The sequence below is a fragment of the Cydia strobilella genome, chromosome 6, assembly GCF_947568885.1.
Source record: "Cydia strobilella chromosome 6, ilCydStro3.1, whole genome shotgun sequence".
In the NCBI taxonomy this organism is placed as follows: Eukaryota; Metazoa; Arthropoda; class Insecta; order Lepidoptera; family Tortricidae; genus Cydia; species Cydia strobilella.
In genome coordinates this window covers 1,030,145-1,056,779 of record NC_086046.1, presented here as the reverse complement: position 1 = coordinate 1,056,779, position 26,635 = coordinate 1,030,145, and the positions used below count along the sequence as shown (strand labels likewise).

Here is a 26,635-nt window from a genome sequence, read left to right as displayed (position 1 = left end):
TCGAATTAAATGTGACGTTTTCAACCAAAAGGTACCACATTGTCGGTTGTCGATAAGGTTGATTTCAAATTGAAGCTTTAAAGAAATAGCGCCTTATTGACAACCGACAATAAGTACCCTTTTGGTTGAAAATGGCACAAATTTACACTAGGGTTACAGAAATTGCGATCGAGTGAATACCTTTACGGATGTCGTGACTAGACTGAAATTAAACATTTTGTGATGTCTCTTGACTTCATATCGCAATTATTCCGTTTTGAAACTTATGTCACAAACTATAAAGTCGTTATTTGAGTTGACTCTCTTGTTACAATTCGGTCAACTTGAATAATATTGTAAATGTGCTATGGTTTTATTTATTATTATTATTCGTGTAATTTTGATTGAATTGGTCCCTAAATCACAATTAACAATTAATAGTAATTCGATTGTCAATATTGCTTCTTGTGCTAATTTTACTAGTAATTTCTTGTGGTTGGTTTATGTGCTTGCCTAATTAATTTGCTATATATAATTCACTTAAATGTTGCTTTAGTTTAGATTCGTGAATCATGCATAATTTTATTATCTATTGACAATTATTAATTTCCATTACATTGATGCAAATTTAAGTATAAATTCAATATTTTTCTACAAGTGATAATTAAAAAAAAATCTTTTTTTTTCTCCCAAAACTTTCAAAAAAAAAAATTAAGAACCAACGAGTATTAATGATTGCTTTCATTTATTTTCAGATTTGGATGGTGTGACGAGGATGGAATAAAGTCTGGATAAGCAATGTAAGATAGACTCTAGTATCAGTAGTATAAATATCTGGGGGCACGGCAGTGCCCCGGCCAATACGAGGAAAGCAAAGCGCAAGGGCACTAGCTATCTTTTCTTGAAGCGCTTCGTCATTTATTTTAACCCTCATAACTTGGGTTTGGATTATACTAGATATACATAATTCTCGGGAAATATATATATATATATACCTATCTATATATATATATATATATATATATATATATATATATATATATATATATATATATATATATATATATATATATACCTATATATATATATATATTTTTTTATGAAATAGGAGGCAAACGAAGCAGACGGATCACCTGATGGTAAGCGATTACCGCCGCCCATGGACACCCGCAACACCAGAGGGGTTGTAAGTGCGTTGCCGGCCTTTAAGATGGGAGTACGCTCTTTTCTTGAAGGTTTGAAGGTCATATCGGTCCGGAAATACCGCAGGCGACAGTTCATTCCACAGTTTAGCTGTGCGAGGCAGGAAGTTTCTAGAGAAACGCACAGTTGAGGACTGCCAACCATCTAAGTGGTGGTAGCATATATAGTTATTATTGGACTTATTAAGCATAAACATTTTCAATTAAATAGCTCTTATACTTTACTCTTTCATATCTAATCTGTCCACAACGTTACCATTACCATGGAAATCTGTCCACAAATTGTCACTTTTTCGTGCATGGTACCGGTGTTCATCGATTTATAAGACGTTATCACGTCAAAAAATTGGCAGAACATTACATTTTAACCAAAATGTTTTACTTGGGTTTACAAAATTATGATCTATATTGTTCTCAAAACATTTCAAGGCACCGAAACACGAGCTTACAAATCACAGCTGGTCACAGCGGGAGCACTCATCTTCACTAGCTCTCGAGAATGATACAACTATGATGACTGGCGAATTCTCGAGTTTGTTAATAGATCGAGTCGCAAAAAGTGGGATTGATAGCTTATGAATTTAGCTTTGTTGTACAATATTTAAGTAAATACCCGGCTCGTAGCATTTCGTGCCAAACGTATTTAGTTTATTAAATTTGTATATGTCGTCGCCCGATCGTAAAATCCGCTAGATCTGGAAATTCCTAGATATATCGTGAAACATGAAAATCATTGTCCCGTTCCCTGAGTCAAGGGAGCCCCGCCGGGAGTCGGGATTCGGCATTCGAACACAATTCTGCGTCCACATAATTCGTGTCAAAATCTGTCTCAACCTCAATATATCCAGAGCCGAACATCCAACAGTTTCTAAGATCTGACTTATTCCTATATTCCTATCCCATCTTGCCATGTCGCGTGTCGCGTCGCTACAAACAGCTCTAAGAGACGGGCCGCTAATTATTCAGCTCAAATGTCTATTCCAGTTTGAGCTACCGTTCAGGAACTTACTCTACGGCCTAGCTAAACGGTAAATGTTAGGTGGGAGATGCTTTCATAAATGTCATAGAGGACTTTGGCAGTTTCTGGAGGTGCCAATGTTTTTTAGAAATGGTGGTCGATTTTTAAAATTATCCTATAGCGCGGAGATATCAAAAATCTTAATCTAAATTTTAGGTAATTTTTCATTAACTTGGTTTATTGATACAGGTTTGACACCCAGCATCTCAGCAGTACTGGATAAAAAGTTCTAGTTCACTCATACACACAGTTTTCTAAAAACACACATCTTCTAGAAAGAAATCCCAGAGTGTGAGCCTATGTTCGAATATGCCTGGAAATCCAGTATATCCTAAGTATATCTAGCCTTACAAACTAGCTTCTCAGACATCTAGACAGGACTTGACGGTTATTCCTGTTCCTCCATCTTGTGTCGCATGTCGCGTAGTGTCGTAGTGTCGCTACAAACAGCTCTGAGGGACGCGCCTTCAATTATTCAGGCGACACGTCGGTGGCTATTCCAGGCGCGGAATTAGATCGGTGTTGCTTGTCACACGACTGGCCGCAGTTACAACTTACCGCATCTGAACCTTATGGCTTGGTGATACAGTCTATGATTGTTAAGATGGTACGTGAAGGAAAAGCTTGAGGTGAGGGAACTTGAGTTTTTGCGAAACAACCTTGCTATCTTCAGGATGGCCCTAAAATACGCCAAAAATATTTTTTAATACAGTTGCTCAAAAAGTGGTACTTTTTGTGGCTGCGTAGCGTGCGAGAAGCTCAATTTCTCGAACTAGTGCTTTTTACTTTTTAGTTCCAAACTATACTTTCGAAACGCAGTTAAAATTGAATTTAGTGCGGAGCAGGTACCAGGGCCTCATGAGTTATGAGGAGGTGTCGTTGACCAACCCGCGCCGGGCCCGCGGCGGCCGCGGCCGGGGCGCGCACGAGTATGAAGGTATCGCGGGCTGCGGCAGCTCGCGTATCTTAGCTGTATAGGTACTTTTGGTTTTGGTTTGGTTTGGTGGTATGATTCTACTAATGATATATTAATTTATTATTTTTTCGCAATTGTATTAAAAACGTCGTTTACAACACGTGTGAAATGTCTTTTTACCACTCGTACCGAGTCTTTTCACACTAGTTGTAAAATGTACTATATTAGGAATAATTTTTTAATGATTCTGTAGCTAAGATATGTTGCGATAGGTCGTTGTTTGAGCGACATCATAAGCCAGATTCAGATATGATTTGTTACGGTTTTAAACTGGTTTTGATACGACACGATACTTGGTGATTGTCACGCACGACTTTAACTTCATTTCACATGCACCAATCATGATGCAGCGTGAGACTGCGTGACAGCACTGACAGCGTAAGCGATCAAGTTTGTATCAGGCGTGGCTCACTCCGTGATTTCGTCGCGTCGCTACAAGTACATGCGGCCCACACCAATTTTGGTGTCTAGCCATAGTAGTCACCGCATACCGCTACGGAACGGACGCCTGCTCGCGCTTGCGCCACCTAACGGTCATATCAGTCGTAATAGACGCGTTTTATTAGAGAGTGAATCTTCTGCACCTAGTACTATTATTTATTCTGTGGTTGTATTAAAAAATTGTTCTCCACGCCATTGTATTAGTTTTAAGAACTAGCTTTAAAAACTATTTTTAAGAATATATGTGCTATACCCTGTCAGGGTCCATGTGAAACTTTATCACCTGTAACAACATATGTACCATGGTTTGCAATAAACATTTATGATTTATGATTTAAAATAAGGTCAAAACCGTAACAAGTTGTTCAATCTGAATCGGGCCCCCGATGATCTGCTGATCACTTCACTAACAGTAGCATAATTTACTTACAATTTTTATGTAGGTAATTAAATACGCAAACATTATACATTGCGATAAATCGTTGTACCTATAAGCGACATCAGCTATGTAGGTGTAGGTATAAGTATATGAATCAAACTATAGACGGAACATTGTCCCACATTTGCGGAACAAATTCGCATTTGTTCCTTTGATTTACCGCCTAAACGTTTACAGTCCCGATAAAACTCATCTAACAATTACACGCCGTACCGTATTAGACATTAATTCCAACTCGGGACTCGCTGCGACGTTCCCTTTGATTCATGCGTCTTCAATCCTCAACTTTAACCTAACTACCCAAATTTACACAATCAATTATGAGCTTTTTGCAATCATATTAAAGCTCAAAATGATTGTCTATGTTTGGAGTTTAATTGTGAAGGAGCGGTACCAATTGTCTTTACAGTTTGAGATTAAATTGATTTATAAGACAGCATTCAGTCCGTCACCGGTTCGTGGTACGGTCGTAAAGTCGTGTCGGAGTCGTTACGCCGGTCTTTGATGTGACGTTAAATCATACTTGATTTATTGGATTCCTCAAGTAACGGATAATTTACGTAAATGCTTAGTTAAATTTGGAGAAATTCTTGAGAAAACAAGATTTGTCGGATTATGAATTTCACGAAGACATTTAGTCACAAATCTTGGAGGTGACAGACAATTATTTCCAATTTCACGATCATAATAGATTAATAAATGATGTATAATACAGACATATGATGAATCACATTATGTTTCTCGAAAATGTTCAGCGAAAGAAAACATCGTGAGGAAACCTAAATACATCTTTGATTTTTCATCGCGCCGTTTTCCTGACGTCGTCTCAACTTCAACTCTCTGTGATATTCTTGAGTTTGCCGTATCATACCAGGCGTCCAAGCATATTTCCTCTTCTATGTTACCTACGCTATGCTAAGCTAAATCTATGTACGTTGCTAGAACAGAGGTCTAAAACGAAATATTCCTAAACTGTCGAATTAACCAACCATTTTTCTTGCAAAATAAACAAATATAAATATTTTTATATTTATATTCGCCTCAAATTTGGCCTCCGCCACTTAAAGGGTTAAATTTTTAGTGTTCCGTACAAAACTTTGCTCACGGAACACTTATAATAAACAATCACTTTGGTCTTGCAAATCGGTTAAAGGGGTTGAGACGTTGAGAGCGAAAAGGTTAATTTTATTTTTTCTTTAGTACCTATATGACATCTACCTATTTCAGATTTAATGTATTTATAGTATGTATGTATGTATGTAAACACTTTATTGTACATAAGACAGATTACAAACACAATAAAAGAACATAAATATATACAATGTACAAAGGCGGACTTATCCCTATGAGGGATCTCTTCCAGTCAACCTTTGAGCAATTGAGAATGAAACAATAAACAGATCAAGATAGACAAACGAACACTATGAACAGACAGAGATAGTAGTGTGACTAATTATAAAACACAAATCAAAATATTTAATAAAACAATTTGATTTTAACTATAAAACTCCCGTGAGACTCAAACATATTAAATTATTTTGAAACGGGTCACTCACGTATTATTAAGTCGAATAGCTCGACATAATAGCTTAATAATACGTGAGTGACCCGTTTTAAAATAATTTAATAATTTGATTTGTTCCCAAAATGCACTGATTGATAGGTTACAAGGGCCACCTAAACTTAGCCAAGCGACAAACAAGCTATTTAGATGACAAACTGAGTGGTCCGAATTAAGCGGGCAAATTGGGCCGACAGGAATAACCGATCAGTCTGGATCGGAATAAATACGGTATATTTAAACTTTATTGATTAATGAATGTCAATGTTTACTGGTAAACATGCATGGATAGGTTTTTTAAAGAGGAGCGTGCATGAACTGCACAGACACCCTTTTTTTTATAACCTGACTTGGGCTCTATTGCACTAGGGCAATTAGAGCGGTAGGACTGTGTGGGGGGATGGTAGCCTGGGGAAAAAACAGGACCCTTCCGCATCACACGAGACGGTTTTGCTACGCTGGAATACTCCTAAAGAGTTTTCGCTCCAGCGCAGATCGGTTGAGCGGTCTCAACCTGATCTGAGGGTGTAAAGGGAATCGAGCTAATGGGAGTTTTGTCGCTGGTTCGCTACAACCTAGCCTAGCCGAGAAGACTCCAGCAAGAAACTCAGCTAGGCCCGACGACTGTCGGAGTGATAACACAGCACAGACACCCTCTACTCGTCGTCTTACACTCCCCATTAGGGGTGTGAGGAGGCCATTTCTGGGCTAGGCCCATTTTGGCGGCTTCAGTCTCTCAGACACCCCTTGTTTTACTAGACTTATAATTCTCCCCCCCCCCCCCCTTGTTTATTGGCACACCGTGTAAATGTCAAGTTGAAGGTTTAGATTTAGGCCTGAAGATGGCAGCTGCAACGTGCACGGCCCCAACGGTTTAGAAGACAGAAAATGTCTTAAGTTTGATTTCTGCTTAGGTCAAAAACGTTCGGGAAAACGTCTTTTCTGTGGACAATACGAAAGTGAACGGTTTGAGTACCTTTTTCTAAGACTTTCATCATACAAATTCAAAGAAGTATGTTTTAACATGCCTATAAGGATATTAAAGTACGAAAAAAAAAAACAAAGTTCCAATATTATATGATTCCCCCAAAGTTATGGATTTACCTTTAATAATTTTAATTTTCTCATTGACTGTTAAATGTTATATCAAACACAGCTGTAGATAATATTTCTTGCTTTTTGTTATATGTACGCGAATAACTATTAAATTAAAAAAAATAAAGAAATAAACCTATAGTTGGTCAAGCAAATCTTGTCAGTAAATAAGAACAAAAAAAACTATACTCATCCTTTTCTTTTGGGTGCTAGTACTAGTGTAAGAACAAGGTTAGTATTATTATCTCTGTCTATGTTTGAAATGAGACAGTCCCTTGACAGACTATACGCATTATGCCAAAAAAATCAATTTTATACCAAAAATACCTTACATTATTTTGGAAAACAGTTGATACTCTTTAAACTACTGGATCTATTTTTATTATATAGCTAAAAACCACCGCAAAGAAACTCGCATTCACGTAAAAAAACCGCATCGAAATCGGTCCATACGTTTGAGAGCTACGGTACCACAGACAGAAATTGGCGTCAAACATATAACACCCCTCTTTTTTGCGTCAGGGGCACAGAATAAATAATAGTACTAGGTACTAGGTACAGAAGGCGTACTCTCTAACAAAACGGGTCAAAATATTACAACAGATATGATCGCAAGGTGGCGCAAGCGCGAGCAGGCGTCCGTTCCGTAGCGGTGCGCGGCAACTATTATGGCTAGACACCAAAATTGGTGTGGGCCGCATGTACTTGTAGCGACGCGATGAAATCGCGGAGTGAGCCACGCCTGTCATGGGTTAAACAATATACCAGACCAGACCAGGGCAGTCAAGAATAATCACTGAAATCAGGAAAAATACCTTTTGTTTTTCAATATCTTCATTACCTATTCATCTTTTTTACCGAAATTAAAACCAAATCAAGCGGACACCTAATCCGTCCGACAAACGTCTATTGAGGCAAACAAAAGCTTTAATCGACCGTCCCAGGTTCGATTCCGGGCTTTGTCCGCGCGAGGAACTCATTACATTGAGATCCACTCCGAATTTGCGATTAACTGATCACGCACTTCCGTTTTTAAACGCTGCGGTTTTTTCGTTTCGGTTAATTTTTAAACGCATTGCTTAAGCTAAAGAGAGACAATTTTTTGCATGAACATTTCGTCATGTGACAACCAAAACTCACTAATTACTACCACAAGTTAATAGATATAGTGAACCATATTAATACCTAAATAAGGTTGATTTTTGTTTATTTTATTTTCCTAAATAGTGAGTTTTGGTTGTCACCTGACGATTTGTTTGCATGATTTTTGGAACAATAAATCCCAAAAAGTTAACGCGCCTGATATCGGTTTGAAGATGAAGTAAAACCTTTATATTAAAACACTTTTTTTAAGTTTTAGCTCCTAAGCAAAAGATGTTTGTGTTTAGTGCATAAACATTTCAAAAAATACATTTGAAAGATGGAAAACATTAAATATCCATCCAGCCTGTGTGTCTCCCAATTTTTAATCTCTCACAGAAGAAGCATTGTTACATTGTTCCACCTTTTATCTACCTAAATAAAATCGCGGGATTTCGCCTCACAGTGCGTAGCCACTGGAAGTCCGTCTCGCCATGGCTCAGATAATGAGCTTTACTCAATTCCATCCATTGTCCATTATACAAATGATTTTCTTTTAAGATTTGATTGAAATCTGTCATCCCTACGAAGCCCTGTGAGTGACATTGGATATGTTCTTTAATTCATATCATTCCGTTTTCTTTTTCCAATTTGTGTAGGTAATTGAGTTTATTATCGTCAGAAAATGACACAATTTTATTTTTACATATTTTCCTAATATATATAATACTAGCTGTTGCCCGCGACTTCGTACGCGTGGATTTGTATGTTGGTGGTTATATATTCTACATCATGAGCATAATAGGTATAGAACATTATGTAGCAAAAGATATCAGTAGGGACGGTTATTCATTTGTTAATAATTATACAACGCATGAAATTTGTCTTTCACAAACTACGAAGTTTCAAGATTAACTGAAAAAAAATGTTCCCGATATAATCCCTCTCGACCCTCTTAGAAGATTTACAAGTCCACTATTTAAAAAAACATACAAACTTTCAACCACTTAAGGGATGAATTTTCAAAAACGCTGAAATTACTTTTCTAGTATTTTAATAATATGCCTTTATACGAAGTTTCAAGTCCCGCACTAAAAAAAATTTATGATCTCTATACAAACTTTCAACCACCTTAGGAGATGAATTTTGAAAAACCCCTTCTTAGTGGATAGTAACTTCATAAAAGCTATCTATTGTGAAAAATTCAGCTCTCTAGGTCCAACGGTTTGGGCTGGGCGTTGATTTAAGTGAGTCAGTCAGTTAGTCAGGACTTTTACGTTTATATATATAGATATATATTTATTTTTAGGGTTCCGTACCCAAAGGGTAAAAACGGGACCCTATTACTAAGACTCCGCTGTCCGTCTGTCTGTCCGTCTGTCCGTCTGTCACCAGGCTGTATCTCATGGACCGTGATAGCTAGACAGTTTAAATTTTCACAGATGATGTATTTCTGTTGCCGCTATAACAACAAATACTAAAAAGTACAGAACCCTCGGTGGGCGAGTCCGAGTTGCACTTGGCCGGTTTTTTATTTATTTATAATATAGTTATGTAACTTGAAGGAAGAGCGGCGCCACCCAACACAGGCAGCTTTGCTTACCGGGTGGCTCCATCACCGTATATTATGAACTACGTAAGTATGTCTTACGCAATAAATAATTTTTGATTTTTGTTCCTGTTCTACTCTTAGGACGCGGGGTATTTTCTAAAATTATACTTGTGATACAACAAAACTAGAAAGTAACCAATTCTAAATGATAGTCGTTTAGATGAAAAAATAGCATATGCATCGTACAAGTGTTGTTTATACGTCATAATTTCATAGAAGTTTTGTGCTGCGTGTGCTATCAAAATCGTTGCAGACATGTCTTGGTCAAACTCTACCAACTAATTTGTCTTGATTGCCGAATCGTCTACATTAAAAGACTCGAAATGTGATTCCATTTAAAAAATATCTTAAATTATTGCTTATAGAACACGCATGCTACTCAATTGATGAATTTATGTGTATAACCTTAACTAAAGATCATTGGACCAACACCGCTGTGTGAAACGAAAATTATTATTGTTTGGGTTTTATTGAACTATAAATATTAATAATACTTATATAATATTGTCTTCGGTTACTGCGATAGTTACTCATGAAATGAAACTATGAAAACGGATTATATCGCGTATATTGAATTTATAATACATCCCGACGTTTCGAACCCTTTATATACAGCGTTCGTGGCCAACGGGTGACTGACCCGGGTGACGGGTTGACAGGTGGGGGTGGGGGCTGTATTATAAATTCAATATACGCGATATAATCCGTTTTCATAGTCTTATATCATAATAATACTTATATTTATAATTATTACTTGTATAATTTGAATTTAATTTTACTTGTAAAATGTACTTTGATTTTACCAATAAAAATCTGATTCTGTATTCTGACATATTAAGTACAAGAAAAAAACCGTAAAAAATCTGTAGTTGGGTCATACGTTTATCAAATGTTTAGGTATTTAGGAATACATTTTTATCACACTCGCTCAGTAAATTTGGAACTACACGCAGGCTTAGCGGGAACTATAGAAAAAGCGTTTTCCTAGGGAGTTATGAAATTTCTAGTATTATAATTAACAGTTTTTTGTCTTTATCCTTCATTTTTGTATCGCAAGTGATGAAAAACATTGTGTGTAACACGGGGCGTAATAATATTGCAAACTCGAGTCTATAAATCGCCCCGGCAGGCCGGCCGTCGCGATCTAACTATCTCGTTTGCGATATTTAACTTAATGTTGCACAATATACTATAACCCTCTTCTTATGTATTGTTTGTTCAATAAATTAGGGAACAAATCAAACCATTTTAGTAAATATTAGATTTTTGTCAAATTATTTTATTATAATTTTTGTCCAAACAAGCTCTCATTTTAGTATCTAAAATATAAAGCTGCTTAAGCATTTATTTCAACACCTAAAGCGCTTTGAAACCTAAGATAAACACCAAAGCACCAAACAAAACCTGAAATATATCCAGAAAGCTGGAAGAAGCAAATTGCACTTGTCACGCCGTCACCGTCACGCCGCGATATTGCGCGTCACGTCATGTCACGTATATTAGCTGCATGTGCACGCGCAATGCACTCTCAGCTCGCAGTGCACTGAAATAATGTGACGTTGACGCGAGTTGATGGTAGAGTTTCGTTTTTGAGACGTCTGAGAGATTTGTTTTATCTAGTTTGCGGAAATAACATTCTAAATGAGTGTAGACGAAGCTTTTAGAAATTGTCTGTACATTATTTCACACGTTTTACACTGTACAGTGCGTTAAAAATTAGTAGACCGATTTAAAATACTATTTTATTTATCGTATGGCGGTTACAAAAAATACAATACACACTGGTTACAAAAAATACAATAAAGATTCAAAATTTACAAGTAAGCGGATATAATCTCGCATTGTTCGTCAGATTTTTGAAGTCTTCCGCAGGTCCGTTGTCTCCTGTAGTAACATTACGTCAATGTCCAATTTATTAATAATTCTAGACAAACAATCAGATTTAGATCGGCTTATGCCTTCTATATTAAGTTGGCAGATGCGGACTGATGGTCCGACATCCTTTAACTCGGGAAGAAATATCGGGAGCTCACAAATAATACAAAAGGTAATCACGGTCTATATCCCGGTCAATATAAGTCCGACATCCTTTGTCAATGGGCTCTTTAGAGCACCAGTATTCGCATTTTTATTACTCATATTGATCGTTTATTAGGATTCGCTCCTATTAAAATACTATTTTGTCATGATTAAATTTCATTTAAATTAATTTGTCTTAAAACTAATTAAAAAGGCTTATATTGACCGGGATATAGTATAGACCGTGATTAACTTTCGTATTGTTTATGAGCTCCCACAATATGTGTAATATCGGAATATTACACACATGAATGATGAGGTAGAGAATGCCCTATGGCATTAAGTCCGCCTTTTGTACTGTAAGGTTTTTCTTTTGTGCAATAAAGATTAAATAAATAAATATAAACAATTACGAACAATACAAAAGGTAATCACGGTCTATATCCCGGTCAATATAAGTCTAATTAGTGTCACTAGACTTATATTGACCGTGAATCATTCAAATCTCTTAATTTGTCTTAAAAGTCTTAATGTAGGCTAAATGACTTCCAAAAAAAGACTGTACCGCAACACATCCGTATTCGGGTTTAGTGTAGATTTTTAATATTTTTAGGGTTTCGTACCTCAAAAGGAAAAAAACTCATGCGTCTGTCTGTCTGTCTGTCTGTCCGTCTGTCACAGCCTATTTTCTCCAAAACTACTGGAACAATTAAGTTGAAATTTGGTACACATATGTAAGTTTGTGACCCAAAGATGGACATGTAACGTAAACAAATTAATTATAAACACGGGGGCCACTTTTGGGGGGTAAATGAGAAAATTAAAAAATAAAGTTTATTAAACTATATCGTGTTACATATCAAATGAAAGAGCTCATTGTGAGAATCTCAAACATATTTTTTATATAATTTTAGGACAAACAGTTTAGAAGTTATTCAAGACAATAGGCAAAAAATGACCATTCCCCCCTTTATCTCCGAAATGACTGGGCCAAAAATTTTGAAAAATACACAAAATAGATCTTTACCTATAGATTACCGGAAAACCTATTAGAAATGTGCAGTCAAGCGTGAGTCGGACTTAATTACTAAGTTTTTGATCCGACCCCTACGGGTTTTTTAAAGACATTTCGCATAAAAAATACATTGTTTAAATTGTGTAATGTACGGAACCCTTGGATCGCGAGTCCGACTCGCACTTGGCCGATTTTTTTAAAGTATATTTGTAAACGTTGTTAATATTTGTCCCATCGATCTATCATTTAATTACAAAACTGGTAAAAAACGGAATGATGAAGCAATAATTTGACCAATCGGAACTCCATTTTAGTGTCTATTTTACTAAAATGGTGTGGTAACTATTAAATTATTTAAGGACTTAATTATTAACGTATTTACCTATTTGCGTATAGTCAGTAAACGATGTGTAGGTAACCTGTAAATACCTAATTACAAATTTACAGCAGTAGCTTTCGATACCTAATGAGCTCGTAAAAATCGATCGAAACAAAATCGATCGAAACAAAATCGATCGCAATAAAATCGATACTCAATCGAACACGTACGTCGCGTGTGAAGAAATGTAAATTCAAGACCACCGTGAGGTAAAGGTCGTGTTGTGTTTAATGCTAAACAGATAAAAAAAAATAGTCAATTACATTCCTGGAATTGTTGGAATTTTGTATTTTTTTTATGGATCAGCTGCTACTGGTGGTAAAAAAGATGGCAATGATTTTTAGAGTTCCGTACCCAAAGGGTAAAAACGGGACCCTATTACTAAGACTCCGTTGTCCGTCCTTCTGTCTCTATGTCTGTCTGTCCGTCTGTCACCAGGCTATAGATCCTGTTAGCCTGGCTGGATGGGCCAACGCTGATCTTCCGTCGCGGCCATAAACAAGTGAAGCACGGAAAGTACACAACATTAAAAAAAGGAAACAAAAACAATAAATTAATAATAAACAATGGCAATAAAACAAACAAATTAGAAAGAAATAAATAACAGATTACAGTTACATTTTGTATATAAAATAAAAACTAAAAGAAAAGATGGCGATAAAAACTAATATCTTCTAAACTAATAATAACAACTAATAATATCTTTAGCAAACAAACCTAGAACATAGATGTTCTTGTTCAACGTTAAAAACTTACAACTATACATAAGAACCAATTACATTCCAGTCATGTTGGTATTATTGGAATTTGCTTAGCTTCTTTATGGATCAGCTGCTTACTACTGTGTGAAGGCAATTTTAATGGGGGTGAATAAAGTATTTTAATGATTATGATTGCACTCATTATCATTACCGTACTTTTGAGTATCTAATTTAAAATAAAGAATATGGTTTGTGTAAACGAAACTAGAAACACTTTCTACTGAACCCATAGTGTTTTAATTCGTGAGCGCGCCAAGCGGGACGTTTTGGAAACTCAAAATACCATACAAAATGACACTTAACGCCGTCACAATTTTTTATTATTATTAATAAAGTATTGAAATTGAAATCGTTCGGATAACTTCATTTTCCATGCCTTAGTACAACTTGCATATATTTCTATAATGAAATTGGCCGTTGTCAAATGCGTTCTTGCAATTCGGTTTCACAATGTGAATACTTATTTCTCGTGTGACCCCATCATGCGTTGATCAGTTCGCGATCTCTATTTACCAAACATGCAGGCGATAGTTTATAAACATATTTCACATACTTTGTCTTCTATGACGTTATTAAGATGGGAAGGAGACAATGATGAATCGATGCTTGAACTAATGAGACCCACCGTGGCGTCATTAGTCATTATATCGGTAGTTAATTTAGTTAATAAAACTACTTAATGCTTGATTGATAGAGAACACTAAAGGCCACACAGAAAACTACGTGATGCATGTCTATCTACACAATACAGTGAAACCCCGATAAGGCGAAATCCTTAGAGATAAAACGCTTTCCCTTCTAACAAGTCCAAAACCTCCATATCTAACTGAACTGAACATCAATTATCTTTGTTGACTGCATTACTGCCGCATATGTCAAAATCGATGTTCCTGCCCGGAACAGACAACCCGGATTTTTGACAGTTGCGGCAGCATTAATGTCGCGCTTCAATACTACTGCAATAATGCTGGTGTATTCTTAATCGTACTTGTTTTGACAATGCGAAGTTTTTTTATCAACTCACCATTATGCATCCTTTAAATCTACAAGAAAAGAACGTAATCCCCCTTTAAATGCCGACAACTTGTAACCACTATAGTGTTGAAGGCGACGGTAATTGCTAACCATCAGGTGATTCGTCTGCTTGTTTGCCTCCTAATATATAAAACAAAAATCTTTAGTCAGTCAGTAAATCTTACAATTCCTTCTATAGTAGTTGCTTTGCGAGCTGTTAGCCCTCGCGAACATAACTTCATCATCATCTCAGCCGAAAGACGTCCACTGTTAGACAAAGGCCTCCAAGGATCTCCACAACGAACGCCACAGCTCGCAGAACCGATGGCCGATGGTGCAGAAAGGTTCTCGAGTGGCGACCACGTACCGGAAGACGCAGCGTGGGAAGGCCCCAGATTAGATGGACCAACGATCTGGTTAAAGTCGCGGGAAACCGTTGGTTGAGGGCAGCGAATGACCGTTCGTTGAACATAACTTAAACCTAAATAAATGTATGGTTTCGCCATTTTTAAACTATCCAAAAACTAAATCGACAAATAAATCAATTTAATAATAGAACCTGCTTACAAAATTCCACAAGAATTGGTTGATAATGGCGACACATAACATCCGAACATATGAAGACTTTTGCTAATGCTCGGTCAATGAGAACGATATTTGCATACCTACTAGTGTGGATATGCAAATGTCGTTTTCATGAGGAGATAGTCCTCATTTGAAAAGAAACAAAACTTGGACTAAAGTGCATGCATTTGCATTACTTCATTAAGCCGCGTCTTTTTGCCCTTAATTACTGCGCGTGAGGTCCGACACTTCCAATATAATTGCGACCAGGTAGCCTGTTGGTTAATGTGAATAATGGAGGCTTGATCAGTTATTTATAGGCACCTGCGATAAATAGCCAGATAACGCGAAAGATGGCGCTATGGCTGAAGATTAAAGTAAAATTTTATCTACTACTAAAGCCGCCTGGTAAATATTTGTAATAAAATATCATAGATACCTTTCGGTAGGCAAATAAAATTAATGAAACATTTATGATGGAAATTATCGCCGCGTTTGAGTGCGTTTTGGTAGCTTAGTCGGTAAAATGGTCAATCAATGTTCTAGCCACACAGTTTTAAGTCTCTACCGTTTTCGTTGTTAATGCGTAGATGCAAACAATGTAGTTAGCGTTGTAAAAAGTTAAAAGGTCTGTAAATAAAGGTAACAAAATAAATGCGCGTAGACCCAATGTGATTTACCTAGACTTATATTGACCGGGATATAGACCGTGATTACCTGTTGTATTGTTTATGAGCTCCCGATATTTCGACGCAGTTACATGCATCTTGTTCACTATAAGTCAATATAAGTCTAGTGAAACGTGGTGAAACTAACCGTGAATCATTCAAAAATGTTTTATAAAAAATTGTCACACGGTATTAATTTGCCGTCGAATCGCTAGAAATGGACCTGTCTAATCCTTCAAGTACACACATCCACCTCGCATGCCAAAGACAGCCAAACTTTCTACGCCAATTTGATTTTCCGCATTGAAATGATAAGAACCAGTTAGTCCGTCCACTTCCACACAAAAAACTCACCGAACCTCGTATCTCAACTCTGCTAACTGAAAAGCAACTTTAACTGAAACTAAATAAAGTCTAAACTTGACGAGAGGCATGAACAGAGTGAGTTTGTGAAAAATATCGCAGTAATGTCATGTATCGCATCGATGCAGGTAAGATCATCGATTGCAGATAAAGATTGAAATGCAATTTCTCGAATCGAATTCGAGTGATGCGACCTATTAAGCAACATCTTTAGTGATGTTGGATCATTCGGGTTTTTAACTATTTTTGTGATTAATTATTAATTAGGTATATTAGTTAATCTTGCTATTGTACAACTAAATAATGCAAAGTACTCACTACCAAGGACAAAATAATTCATGAGATATTTGAAAAAAATCATTCATACAGTAAATTTTACTATAGCATAATCTATGTCACTCCTAAAGCTAAGACATAAATAACGATACCATATATTATTATTTATTTATTTATTTAATCTTTATTGCACAAAAGAAAATACAATCGTACAAAAGGCGGACTTAATGCTATGAGGCATTCTCTACCAGTCAACCTTCGGGCAAAGCAGAGAATTTGTAGGCGGTGCAACATAGTGATTACATATATACAAGTATAGTTAAATAATGCATAGGCATAGACATACATACATACATACATACATATACATAAGATATCAGATGAAACTTTCAAAACAGAAACACTAAGAATTCATCGTTCTGCCAGCAAAGTACTCACGTAAGGATTTTTTAAATGCAAATCTATTCGGACACTGTCTAATTTTAACAGGGAGACTATTCCAAAGGCGAGCTGCCTGAATAGAGAAAGAATAGGACATGAAACCTGTTCGGTGAGATGGTATGGACAAATAAAGAAGAAGAGTAGAGCGAAGTTGACGGACACGAGAAACACCATAGTAGTTGAAGAAAGATTTGAGATATTCGGGAGATTGGGGATCATTAATAACAGAAAAGAGGGTGCAAAGCATGCGAATATTTCGACGAACACGTGTATATATATATATATATATATATTATTGTGGGTCATCATCGTCAAATTAAAATAAAACCTACTAACTTAATATTGATAAATAAATGACGGAGAGTTTGAGACATACTAGTTTAGTTTGTCTATCTGACCTGGCTATAGTTTTCCAGTCATCTACTCGAAGGTTAGCTGGAAGAGATCCCTTATAGGGATAAGTTCGCCTTTGTACTTCCATTACTGTAATAGATTTTTGTAACCTGTGTTGTGTACAATAAAGTGATTACTACTACCTACTACTACTACTACATACTATACAGTTGAGTAACGTAGTTCCTCCGTTTTTATAAGTCTAGTTTGTGTCGTAGCTGAAAAGCAATCATACCGTGTCTAAAGACACTTCTCCACGCTCGTATGCTTTATTTGCACATAGCACCCCTAAGCTAGGAGTAAAGCAACATCAGAGCATTCATCACCGCAAAATCAATACGAGCCGGAGCAAAAAAGCGAAAGAACAAAATATAACTCGGCGGCGTCGGAGTTTCGTTTTTCCGAACGCTATCTTCATATCCGGACGGCGAGGAAGCGAAGGAGGCAGGGATGCCACATGTTCCATGGATGTGGGATGCTTTTATTTATGATGTATAGGCAGGCGTTTGACCACGATCCCACCTGATGGTAAGTGATGATTCGGTCTACGGTGGAGCACGCTTACCTATGAGATACCTATTAACTCTTGCCTTGAAGAGCCCCAGATTGTACTCATGCGGAAACACAGACTCGGGCAGGGCGTTCCACTCCTTGGCAGTTCGCATAAGAAATGTGGAAGCAAAACGCTTCGTGCGTATTTTTGAAGTCCTACCATGAAGCGATGCCGCAGTGCCGTACTAGAAATATTGTGTGGTCAATTTGGTTTGAGAACATGATTATACTTGATAATGAACTGACGATGTGTAAGTGCATAAAGTTATCGTTAAATGAAAAATTGCTGACCAGCGGATTCTCAATATCTCGTTCTCGGTAAACGAATCTTATGCACGTTTCAAACTATCACAAAGAGTCAAGACACAGTCCTGTCAAGAGTCCGATATGGGATCATATTCTGGGGTAACAGCCCATAGAGAAAGATCCAAATTAAGGTTAAGTATATAGATCAGCCTCTGTGGGGGCTCCGCGAGAAAAAACGAAAACAAATCAATATCCAGCTCTCCTATATATCTAATCCACAGTAAATTTGTCAAACTAATTTTTTCAATTTGGGACTCCGTCAAATATTTTGCTTTCCAAAAGGGTTCCGTTGCCAAAAAAGTTTGAGAACCGCTGATATGGATAAATAGCTTTTTATGAAAAGCTTAAGAATTCTGGGCTTTCCTTGTGATCGGAAAATACATCTGATATACTGTATGGGTATATAATATAATTATAGAAATTAATCCTGAATTAATTATTCATTTCATTATTAATCCTGAACAGCAAGGTCAAGAACACCCTTAACCGGCGAGCGTGTATGAGGAATGTTATTATGAAAGTGAAGGAAGCGAAAGAGGTATGTCAGAATCGTAGCAAGTGGAAATCCGTGGTCTCTGCCTACCCCTCCGGGAAATAGGCGTGATTATATGTATGTATGTATATAATTAAAGACAATTTTCTGTACTAAAGACTAATGTTAAGGCAAAAGTCACTAAGCAAAGTTTAAGTAGACTAATTTCAAAATTCATAGCGTGAGTGTTAATCCAAACCAAAGTCAATCGTCAGCACATCCCTAAAGCATTTTTCGAACGCGTCGTGTGTTTGTCTCGTATCTGAAGAGTGTCTTGTCAGGCGAATGTTGCTAAAAAGTGAACGGAAAGTTGAGACGCCGGTTGCGTTTCAGTGCGAATGAATGGGTTTTCTCAGATGCATTGTCGCATAGGTACTAAACAAACGCATATGTGCCATTCTCAATCAAAAGGGTACTTATTGTCGGTTGTCAATAAGGCGTTATTGCCATATAGCTTTTATTTGAAATCAACCTTATCGGCAAGCGACAATGTGGTACCTTTTGGTTGAAAACGTCACATATGAAGTGTTTACGAAGCTAAATCCCCCACACATAGGTGCATTATTGTAAAATGCTGCAAGCAGCACTACAGATTTCATTAAATTATTTTAAAACGGGTCACTCACGTATTATTAAGTCGAATAGCTCGACATGTTTCGAGTCAATTTACGAGGATCGTCTTCACGGAGCAACGACACGTATACACTGATCGAGGGCGCGCCGTGTATATGTTTGAGTCTCACGGGAGTTTTATAGTTAAAACAGATTTCATTCTACACCATTGTATATAGATACTACATAATTATAACAGCCCATTTTATTTTTACGGGACCCTATTACTAAGACTCCGCTGTCTGTCCGTCTGTCACCAGGCTGTTTCTCATGAAACGTGACAGCTAGACAGTTTATCACAGATGATGTATTTCTGTTGCGGCTGTTGTTGTTGTTGCGTTGTTGTATCATCAACTCGTAAAACTACACCTAATTAACGTTCCGTTCCTCGTATAATCTTACTTAACTACACAAGGTCGTAAATACCACATTTCCACTTATAACATACGAGCTTTTCGAATCGACAAATAATGGGTCATGTCTGTTACGACCGTAGTTTTTTTGTATTTTTAAACGCATTAAAACTGTATAATATAATCGCATTTTACTTCATTTAGATGCTTTTATTTAATAACAAATATCAGGTCATTACTATTACGAACAAACGGTTTCGGGTATTTATTTGTTAAATTTTTATAGTAATTGCTATATTGGAACTGTTATGGTTTCTGTTTTTTTATTAGGGTTCCGTACCCAAAGGGTAAAACGGGACTGTCCGTCTGTCCGTTTGTTCGTCTGTCCGTCTGTCTGTCACCAGGCTGTACCTATCTCATGAACCGTGATAGCTAGACAGTTGAAATATTCACAGATGATATATTTCTGTAGCCGCTATAAAAACAAATACTAAAAACATAATAAAATAAATATTTAAGTGGGGCTCCCATACAACAAATGTGATTTTTTTGCCGTTTTATTGCGTAATGGTACGGAACCCTTCGTGCGCGAGTCCGACTAGAACTTGGCCGGTTTTTTTGTGTATTTTGCGTTAGCGCAAGTGCAGATGTTAATTTTAAACTTTTAACCCGGTGGTTATTTGACCACCCACACTTTTATAATGCCACATTTAAATGTGGTATTTTTTTTTACGCCGATGATAAGTAGCATATATGCATTTAAGTGGTTGTTCAGCTTTTTAAGTTTTTTATATGTGTTATCATTGTCCAAAACTTCATCGCACATTAACTTAAAATAATTTCAATAAAATAACCATACAAAAAATGTTAAACGTTAGCGTTTAGGTACAATATAATATTATTTATTTATTGTAGACAACGTTAATTATTAAAACCGGCCGGCAGTCGGACAAACGGCCAGACGGACAGACGGACAGCGGAGTCTTAGTAATAGGGTCCCGTTTTTACCCTTTGGGTACGGAACCCTAAATAGTGCAATTATCAAAAAGCTAGAATTAAAACTCCACATTTTACTTTTATTTTCAAAATACAACAATATAGTCAATATTTTTACTGTAATTGTTACCATTGTAAAAATAGAAATACATCAACATTAGGAAAACATGTCTTCACGTTTTTATATTCTTGTAATATAATTAAATATATTAATAACGGGTCACTCACGTAATTTAAGTCGAAAAACGTCGAATGTCGAGCGTTTTTCCACTTAAAATACGTGAGTGACCCGTTATTAATATATTTAATATACCTAATAAAAATATTATCTTTATTGTCATGCATATTATACTAATTATCTTTGTACGACTTCAGTTAAGAACAACCGGGACAATAAATATTTTATCACGTAATAATTTTACTAAATATGTACATATTGCAAGTTCATATCGGTGACATTACTACGGACGGACATACCGACATTCTTACATATATTACTGTTACATTACTTGCTAAGTTATGATTGAACCAGCTTGCACTATTACAGTAAATTTATTTTGCAATAAAATGTGCCTTTACTTACAAAAAGGGAACCTAAGGTATTTGCTGTAATGCTGTTTTAATCGTTGTGCCATTTTCAACCAAAAGGGTACTTATTGTCGCTTGTCAGTAAAGCGGTATTTCCTTATAGCTTCAATTTGAAATCAACCTTATCGACAACCGACAATGTGGTACCTTGTCGGTTTAGCACCAAACCCTAGGCTCAGCACCAAAAGCACCTATCGCTATCTGTCTCTCTATCTTTATATATGTAAGAGTGATAGAGAGACAGAAAGCGTTTCGTTGTCGTAGTGCAAATGATTGGTATCTTGGCTAGGCCCCCATTAATCCAAAATTTGTTCTTTTTTGTAAGGAATGGCACAAAATTTATATTGATTTGTACTTAAATGTGACCAAAGATAAATATAACTCCGTAATAGATGGATACAGTCTAAGGAAAAAACGTGGCTCGAAAATCAAGAAAATTTGATTCTCGTTCAGAGGGCGCTACTAGTTTTGGCCTACAGTCGTATAGATGGCGTTGACGGTTTCGTTTGTTATTTAACAATTTTAACGCATATCAGTGAAAGAACATGGGTCAAAATCATAAAAATAATTAATGCAAATAAAAAAAATCATTTATCTATATTTAAATACATTCTATCGTATTTTTATAAATCTCCATTTTTAGTTATAAAGTGTGTCGACAGATGGCAGTGAATTTACTGGGGTTACAAAATTTACTATGACAGTACCGCTCTAGTATAAGTTACTCTATGATGTGACGAATCCTAGTTAATACTGACTTAAGATGATTTTAATATTACCAACGCAGTCAATGCACATATATTATTAGATGTGAAGTGTTTAACTGTACAAACTTTTTAACATGATGGAGGGCGGATTTGCAGATCAAAATCCAATGTAATAACTGCAAAAAAATACAGGACGCGTGTGTTGACTTTCTTTTGCATTTATTGCATCGTCAGATATTGCAAAGCCTATTTATATGTATATTTTATAATGTATACAGTAGTCCACCTACTACCCAGGTCAAAAGTCAAGTCTTAGCTTATATAAAACGGCTTGGGAAATAAAACATCATCAACTTTCGCACAACTGGTTATACCAGGGTCCACTATTGAACTTACTTTACACTGATACTATTCAAAATAACCTTTAATGCCTTGGATACAGATGTCAGATTCGCGTGAAGTAACATAAAGGCCAATTCGAGTTTTAGTTATTGGATCTGTTTATGATATGATATTTCTGGCAGTGACGAAATTGACGTTATTATAGATATATCTATGATTGTTCTAATTATAAAATGGAGGTACCTCTTTAACTTTGCTCACCCGTTACCATCAAGATGTTGACTCTTTGGCTTCCCCAATCCAAGTAGACGAGACTGAACAACCGTCTCGCTAACTCCCGCTTATCCCTACCACTTGCTAACTCAAGTGTTACCAGGTAAGTCATTAAACATTACCCATCACCCTGATATTAAATTCAGGTGTTTTAAGAATGTTGTCGAGTAAAATACACATTTGCTTACACTTTTTGATACAAATACTAATAAATCATGACAACGTTCAGTTCAGGTTTTTAAGATTAAATAGCGTCAGTTCTGTGGGACAATTTAGCCACTACCAAGGTATTGAGAGTTGAGAGCTATTTACAACGACGAATATTGTAAATACGGTTAGTACAATACAGTATACGGGTATTAGCTCTTGTAAAGCGATAGCTAAACTTTACAATGAGCCACGTGGATCAACCTGGCGTTGACTTCAGAATGGTGGTTAACTCGTATCAAGATTAAATTCATTATCGTTACACTTCCACATTACTTTACTGCTTAAGCTATCAGTATTATCAAGTAATTATATATATATTAAATATATTAAACAGTCGAGCAAACATCGACTGTATTAAACGTGAGTGACCCGGTTTAATGTATTTAATATTACACTTTAAACAACATTAATGAGCAGAAACAAAGAAATTAATCACGAGGCGATGTCACCAAAATGGCGGTCGACAGGCTACAGCAAATGACGTTTTGGTTGAAGAAATGTCACTTTTGCTACTGAAAGACCAGTATCATAACGGAAACAAATCGAAAAACTAAAACACGAATTGGCCTGTAAGTAGTTGCATTACAAAATGAGGCAAAATTATGATGGATGCTGATGCCTCGTTTCTCGCTTAATAAGACAGGATTCCGAAATGGGATTCGTTTGAAATTAAACCTTAAAGTTAAATAATAAGGTTGGTTTTTGTTTGATATGGGATAAGGAATCAATCGAGAGACGTGTACGCATGTCAGTCGGATAGGTGGGTGTCGGGTTACGGGTTCGAATCTAGACTTATGTATTCCAATCCTACGAGACGAACGCTTTGAAGCTATAAAAGTGATTAAATTGCAGACTCTTAAGCAGCTATTGGAGTCTAAGCCACTTACGCACAGAAGTTCCCCTGTGTAACAAAACCTACCGTTTATATGTGTATTCCCATTAGTCTACGCCGGGAACAGCTGGGAATAGTCGCTTCATATATCCTCATGTATGGCGGCGGTCACATGGGGTGGGGACAAGCGAAATGGGAATACACCATTTGACAGCTAAAGATCTTAACGCTCTTTTGAGGTTATAAAATTTTGCGTCTCTGAATACAAAAAGCCAATAAAAGTCTAAATGTCACAGTTATATTATGTAGACCTCCTATGCGGTTGACTCGGTAAGCAATATGAATATACAGCCCAGACTATTCCACCTGTCTTGAGTTGTTCTACCACCGTTGACAAAGACGATCATTCCAAAACCTTGTTGCAACGCAATACGGTCTAAATATAGTCAGCATTGCTATAGGTTATGTCTGGCTCATTTGTTTGATCTCTTATTAAATGTTGAAGTGATTGGCGTGTTTTAGATAATGAAAATTAAGAGACTGAAGATTGAATTTCATTTTGAAGACATGCAAGGAAAAGGTCAAGACAGTTTGAGTAGTGACGGAAATATCAAACTAAAATAAGTGCGTTCGAGCGCCAATAATCCGAGACGGAAATGGTGCCTTTCACCCAAGTTAAACATAGAGTGTTTAACTCGGGGAAGGCATCATTTCATATCGAATGCGAGGAAACCAAACAAGACAAGGCAATTTTGCAAAATCAGTAAATTAAAGTACCTAAAAGTCCTACTGCCATGATTATTTTCCACTGACTATCAGTCCGCCGGACGATATCGGCCTGTCAGTTAGAATAAAAAATTGACAGTTCCGAACAACTGACAGGCCGATATCGTCCGGCGGACTAATAGTCAGTGGGCCCCTTAAAGGACTTACTTGCAATCGGAGACTTTACATGTGTGAAGATTGCAATATTTACGAATACGCACATATTTTAACAAACTGCAGTAATTTTAAAATTAATTGTTCATTTCAGTTAATTATAGTATTAAAATCAGCGGGATTGCCTCTTACTTTTTCGTTCTAAAACTCCCAATAGTAGTCAATGGCATTACTCATTCAGCCAACATAATAAATGTATTTTAAAGAATTTAAATATAAAACAATAATTTAATGAATAAAATAAGCAATTTTTGTCTTATCTTGTTCGCCTACGTAGTACGCTGCGTAAGTCCTCCATATTCTTAAACATGCTACAATTCACAGTTCTTCATCATGAACTTAAATCTTAAACATATTAATAACGGGTCACTCACGTATTTTAAGTCGAAAACGCTCGACATGTTTCACTCCGTACCGTGAGTGACCAGTTATTAAAATTATGTTTAATATGTCTGTGTCTCACGGAAGTTTTGTTATTAAAACTTAAATCTTACTTAAGTAACCAAACAAATAGTCTAGCGCTTCGAACCGGACAGACAGACGCACAAACCACCGTATTATTAGCTATGACATGAATCACCGCTGTCAAACATGAATCTCAATTCAACGCATTGAGCGACGACAGCTATAATGAGGGCCTATTCGACTCGTTCTAATGACATGTCCTAACGTAGCATTTGTTTTGTTTTTTGAAATTAGGTATAAGTTGACATATAACCTGTAATTTTGAAGAGTCATAATAATATAGGCATCATTATGCTTATGTAAGATAGTCATTATTACTCACACCTGATGCCTCTCATTTAATAATTGGGGCAAATATATCCCAAACGAGATGTGTGCTCACACACACATGAAGTAACTAAAGATGACCTATGCAGTAGTAAACATACAAATTAAATAGTTCCTCGACCCGGTCCTATTTCAAACACGCGCCATTATTAGTGGTGACATGAATCACCGGCCGCCAAACATGAATCTCAATTGTAACGCATTGAGCGGTCCGCAAGTATGAAGGCTAAATTTATATTCGTCATAATGTTTCACGTTGACTGGGTCATCGACATAGTATGATGATTTGTAACCTATTTTAGACTAGAGTTACATTGACCGGGATAAAGACCGTGATTACCTTTTGTATTATATGAGCTCCCGATATTTCGACGTTTCGATGATGGTATTTGATGCATGTAACTGCGTCGAAATATCGGGAGCTCATAAATAATACAAAAGGTAATCACGGTCTATATCCCGGTCAATGTAAGTGTAGTGAAACTAACCGTGAATCATTCAAAACTCTATTTTTAAATTATATGAAAATGGTTGGTTTTACCCCGTGTCCCGGTTTTGGACTAATCTCCCCTGTCTACGTCTGGTACTCGTTTTCGTTAAAATTATGCAAAAAAATACGAAGAAGTTTTGTATGTTTAATTTCTTCTCGCTTTAATTTCGCTGTAATATTTGAATTCCGTAAAACATCGGTTTTTTGAGATTTTTTCTGTACTTTTGAAAAACCAGCAAAATCTTTTAAAATACAATGTATATAAAAGGCAGTTGCTTAATAACGTAATAAGAAAATAATATCATGAATCTTTGAAATAACTATTTTAAAGTAATATTCCGCCGAGACTAATTCTGGAAATTTAATATTATACTTATATTGACCGGGATATAGACCGTGATTACCTTTTGTATTATTTGTGAGCTCCCGATATTTCGACGCAGTTACATGCATCATGTTCACGGGTGACTGAAGATAGCGTGTGGGTGTCAAAGTTGTGTCACGGTCTATATCCCGGTCAATATAAGTCTAGTGAAACTAACCGTGAATCATTCAAAACTCTAATTTAATATTATATTTTCTGCACTACCATTAAAAACGCTCACAGCCATCAAATGAATTCCGAATAATTCCAAATCCTGACTAGTTCGAACAAGTGCATTGTTTTTGACATCCACTTGACATCGCAGGTGACTATTGACACTCGATCTGACAGCTGTCATTAGTAAACTCTGTTTATAATGCTTTAGTCCGGATGTTGTTGATGTAAAATGTAGTTTGATATAAATGGCGACAATCCAATTTACGTTTTTTAT

The 26,635-nt window shown here is 36.4% G+C and overlaps 1 protein-coding gene across 2 annotated transcripts in view; it reads left to right on the top strand.

The window, feature by feature from the left end:
- Nucleotides 1-26,635, top strand: part of LOC134741938 (protein tiptop-like) — a 475,809-nt gene that overhangs the window by 105,617 nt on the left and 343,557 nt on the right. For both annotated transcript variants that reach the window (XM_063674822.1, XM_063674821.1), the window contains exon 2: nt 735-779. The gene's annotated coding sequence lies outside the window, so the exon portion shown is untranslated. The remainder of the gene's footprint in view (nt 1-734; nt 780-26,635) is intronic.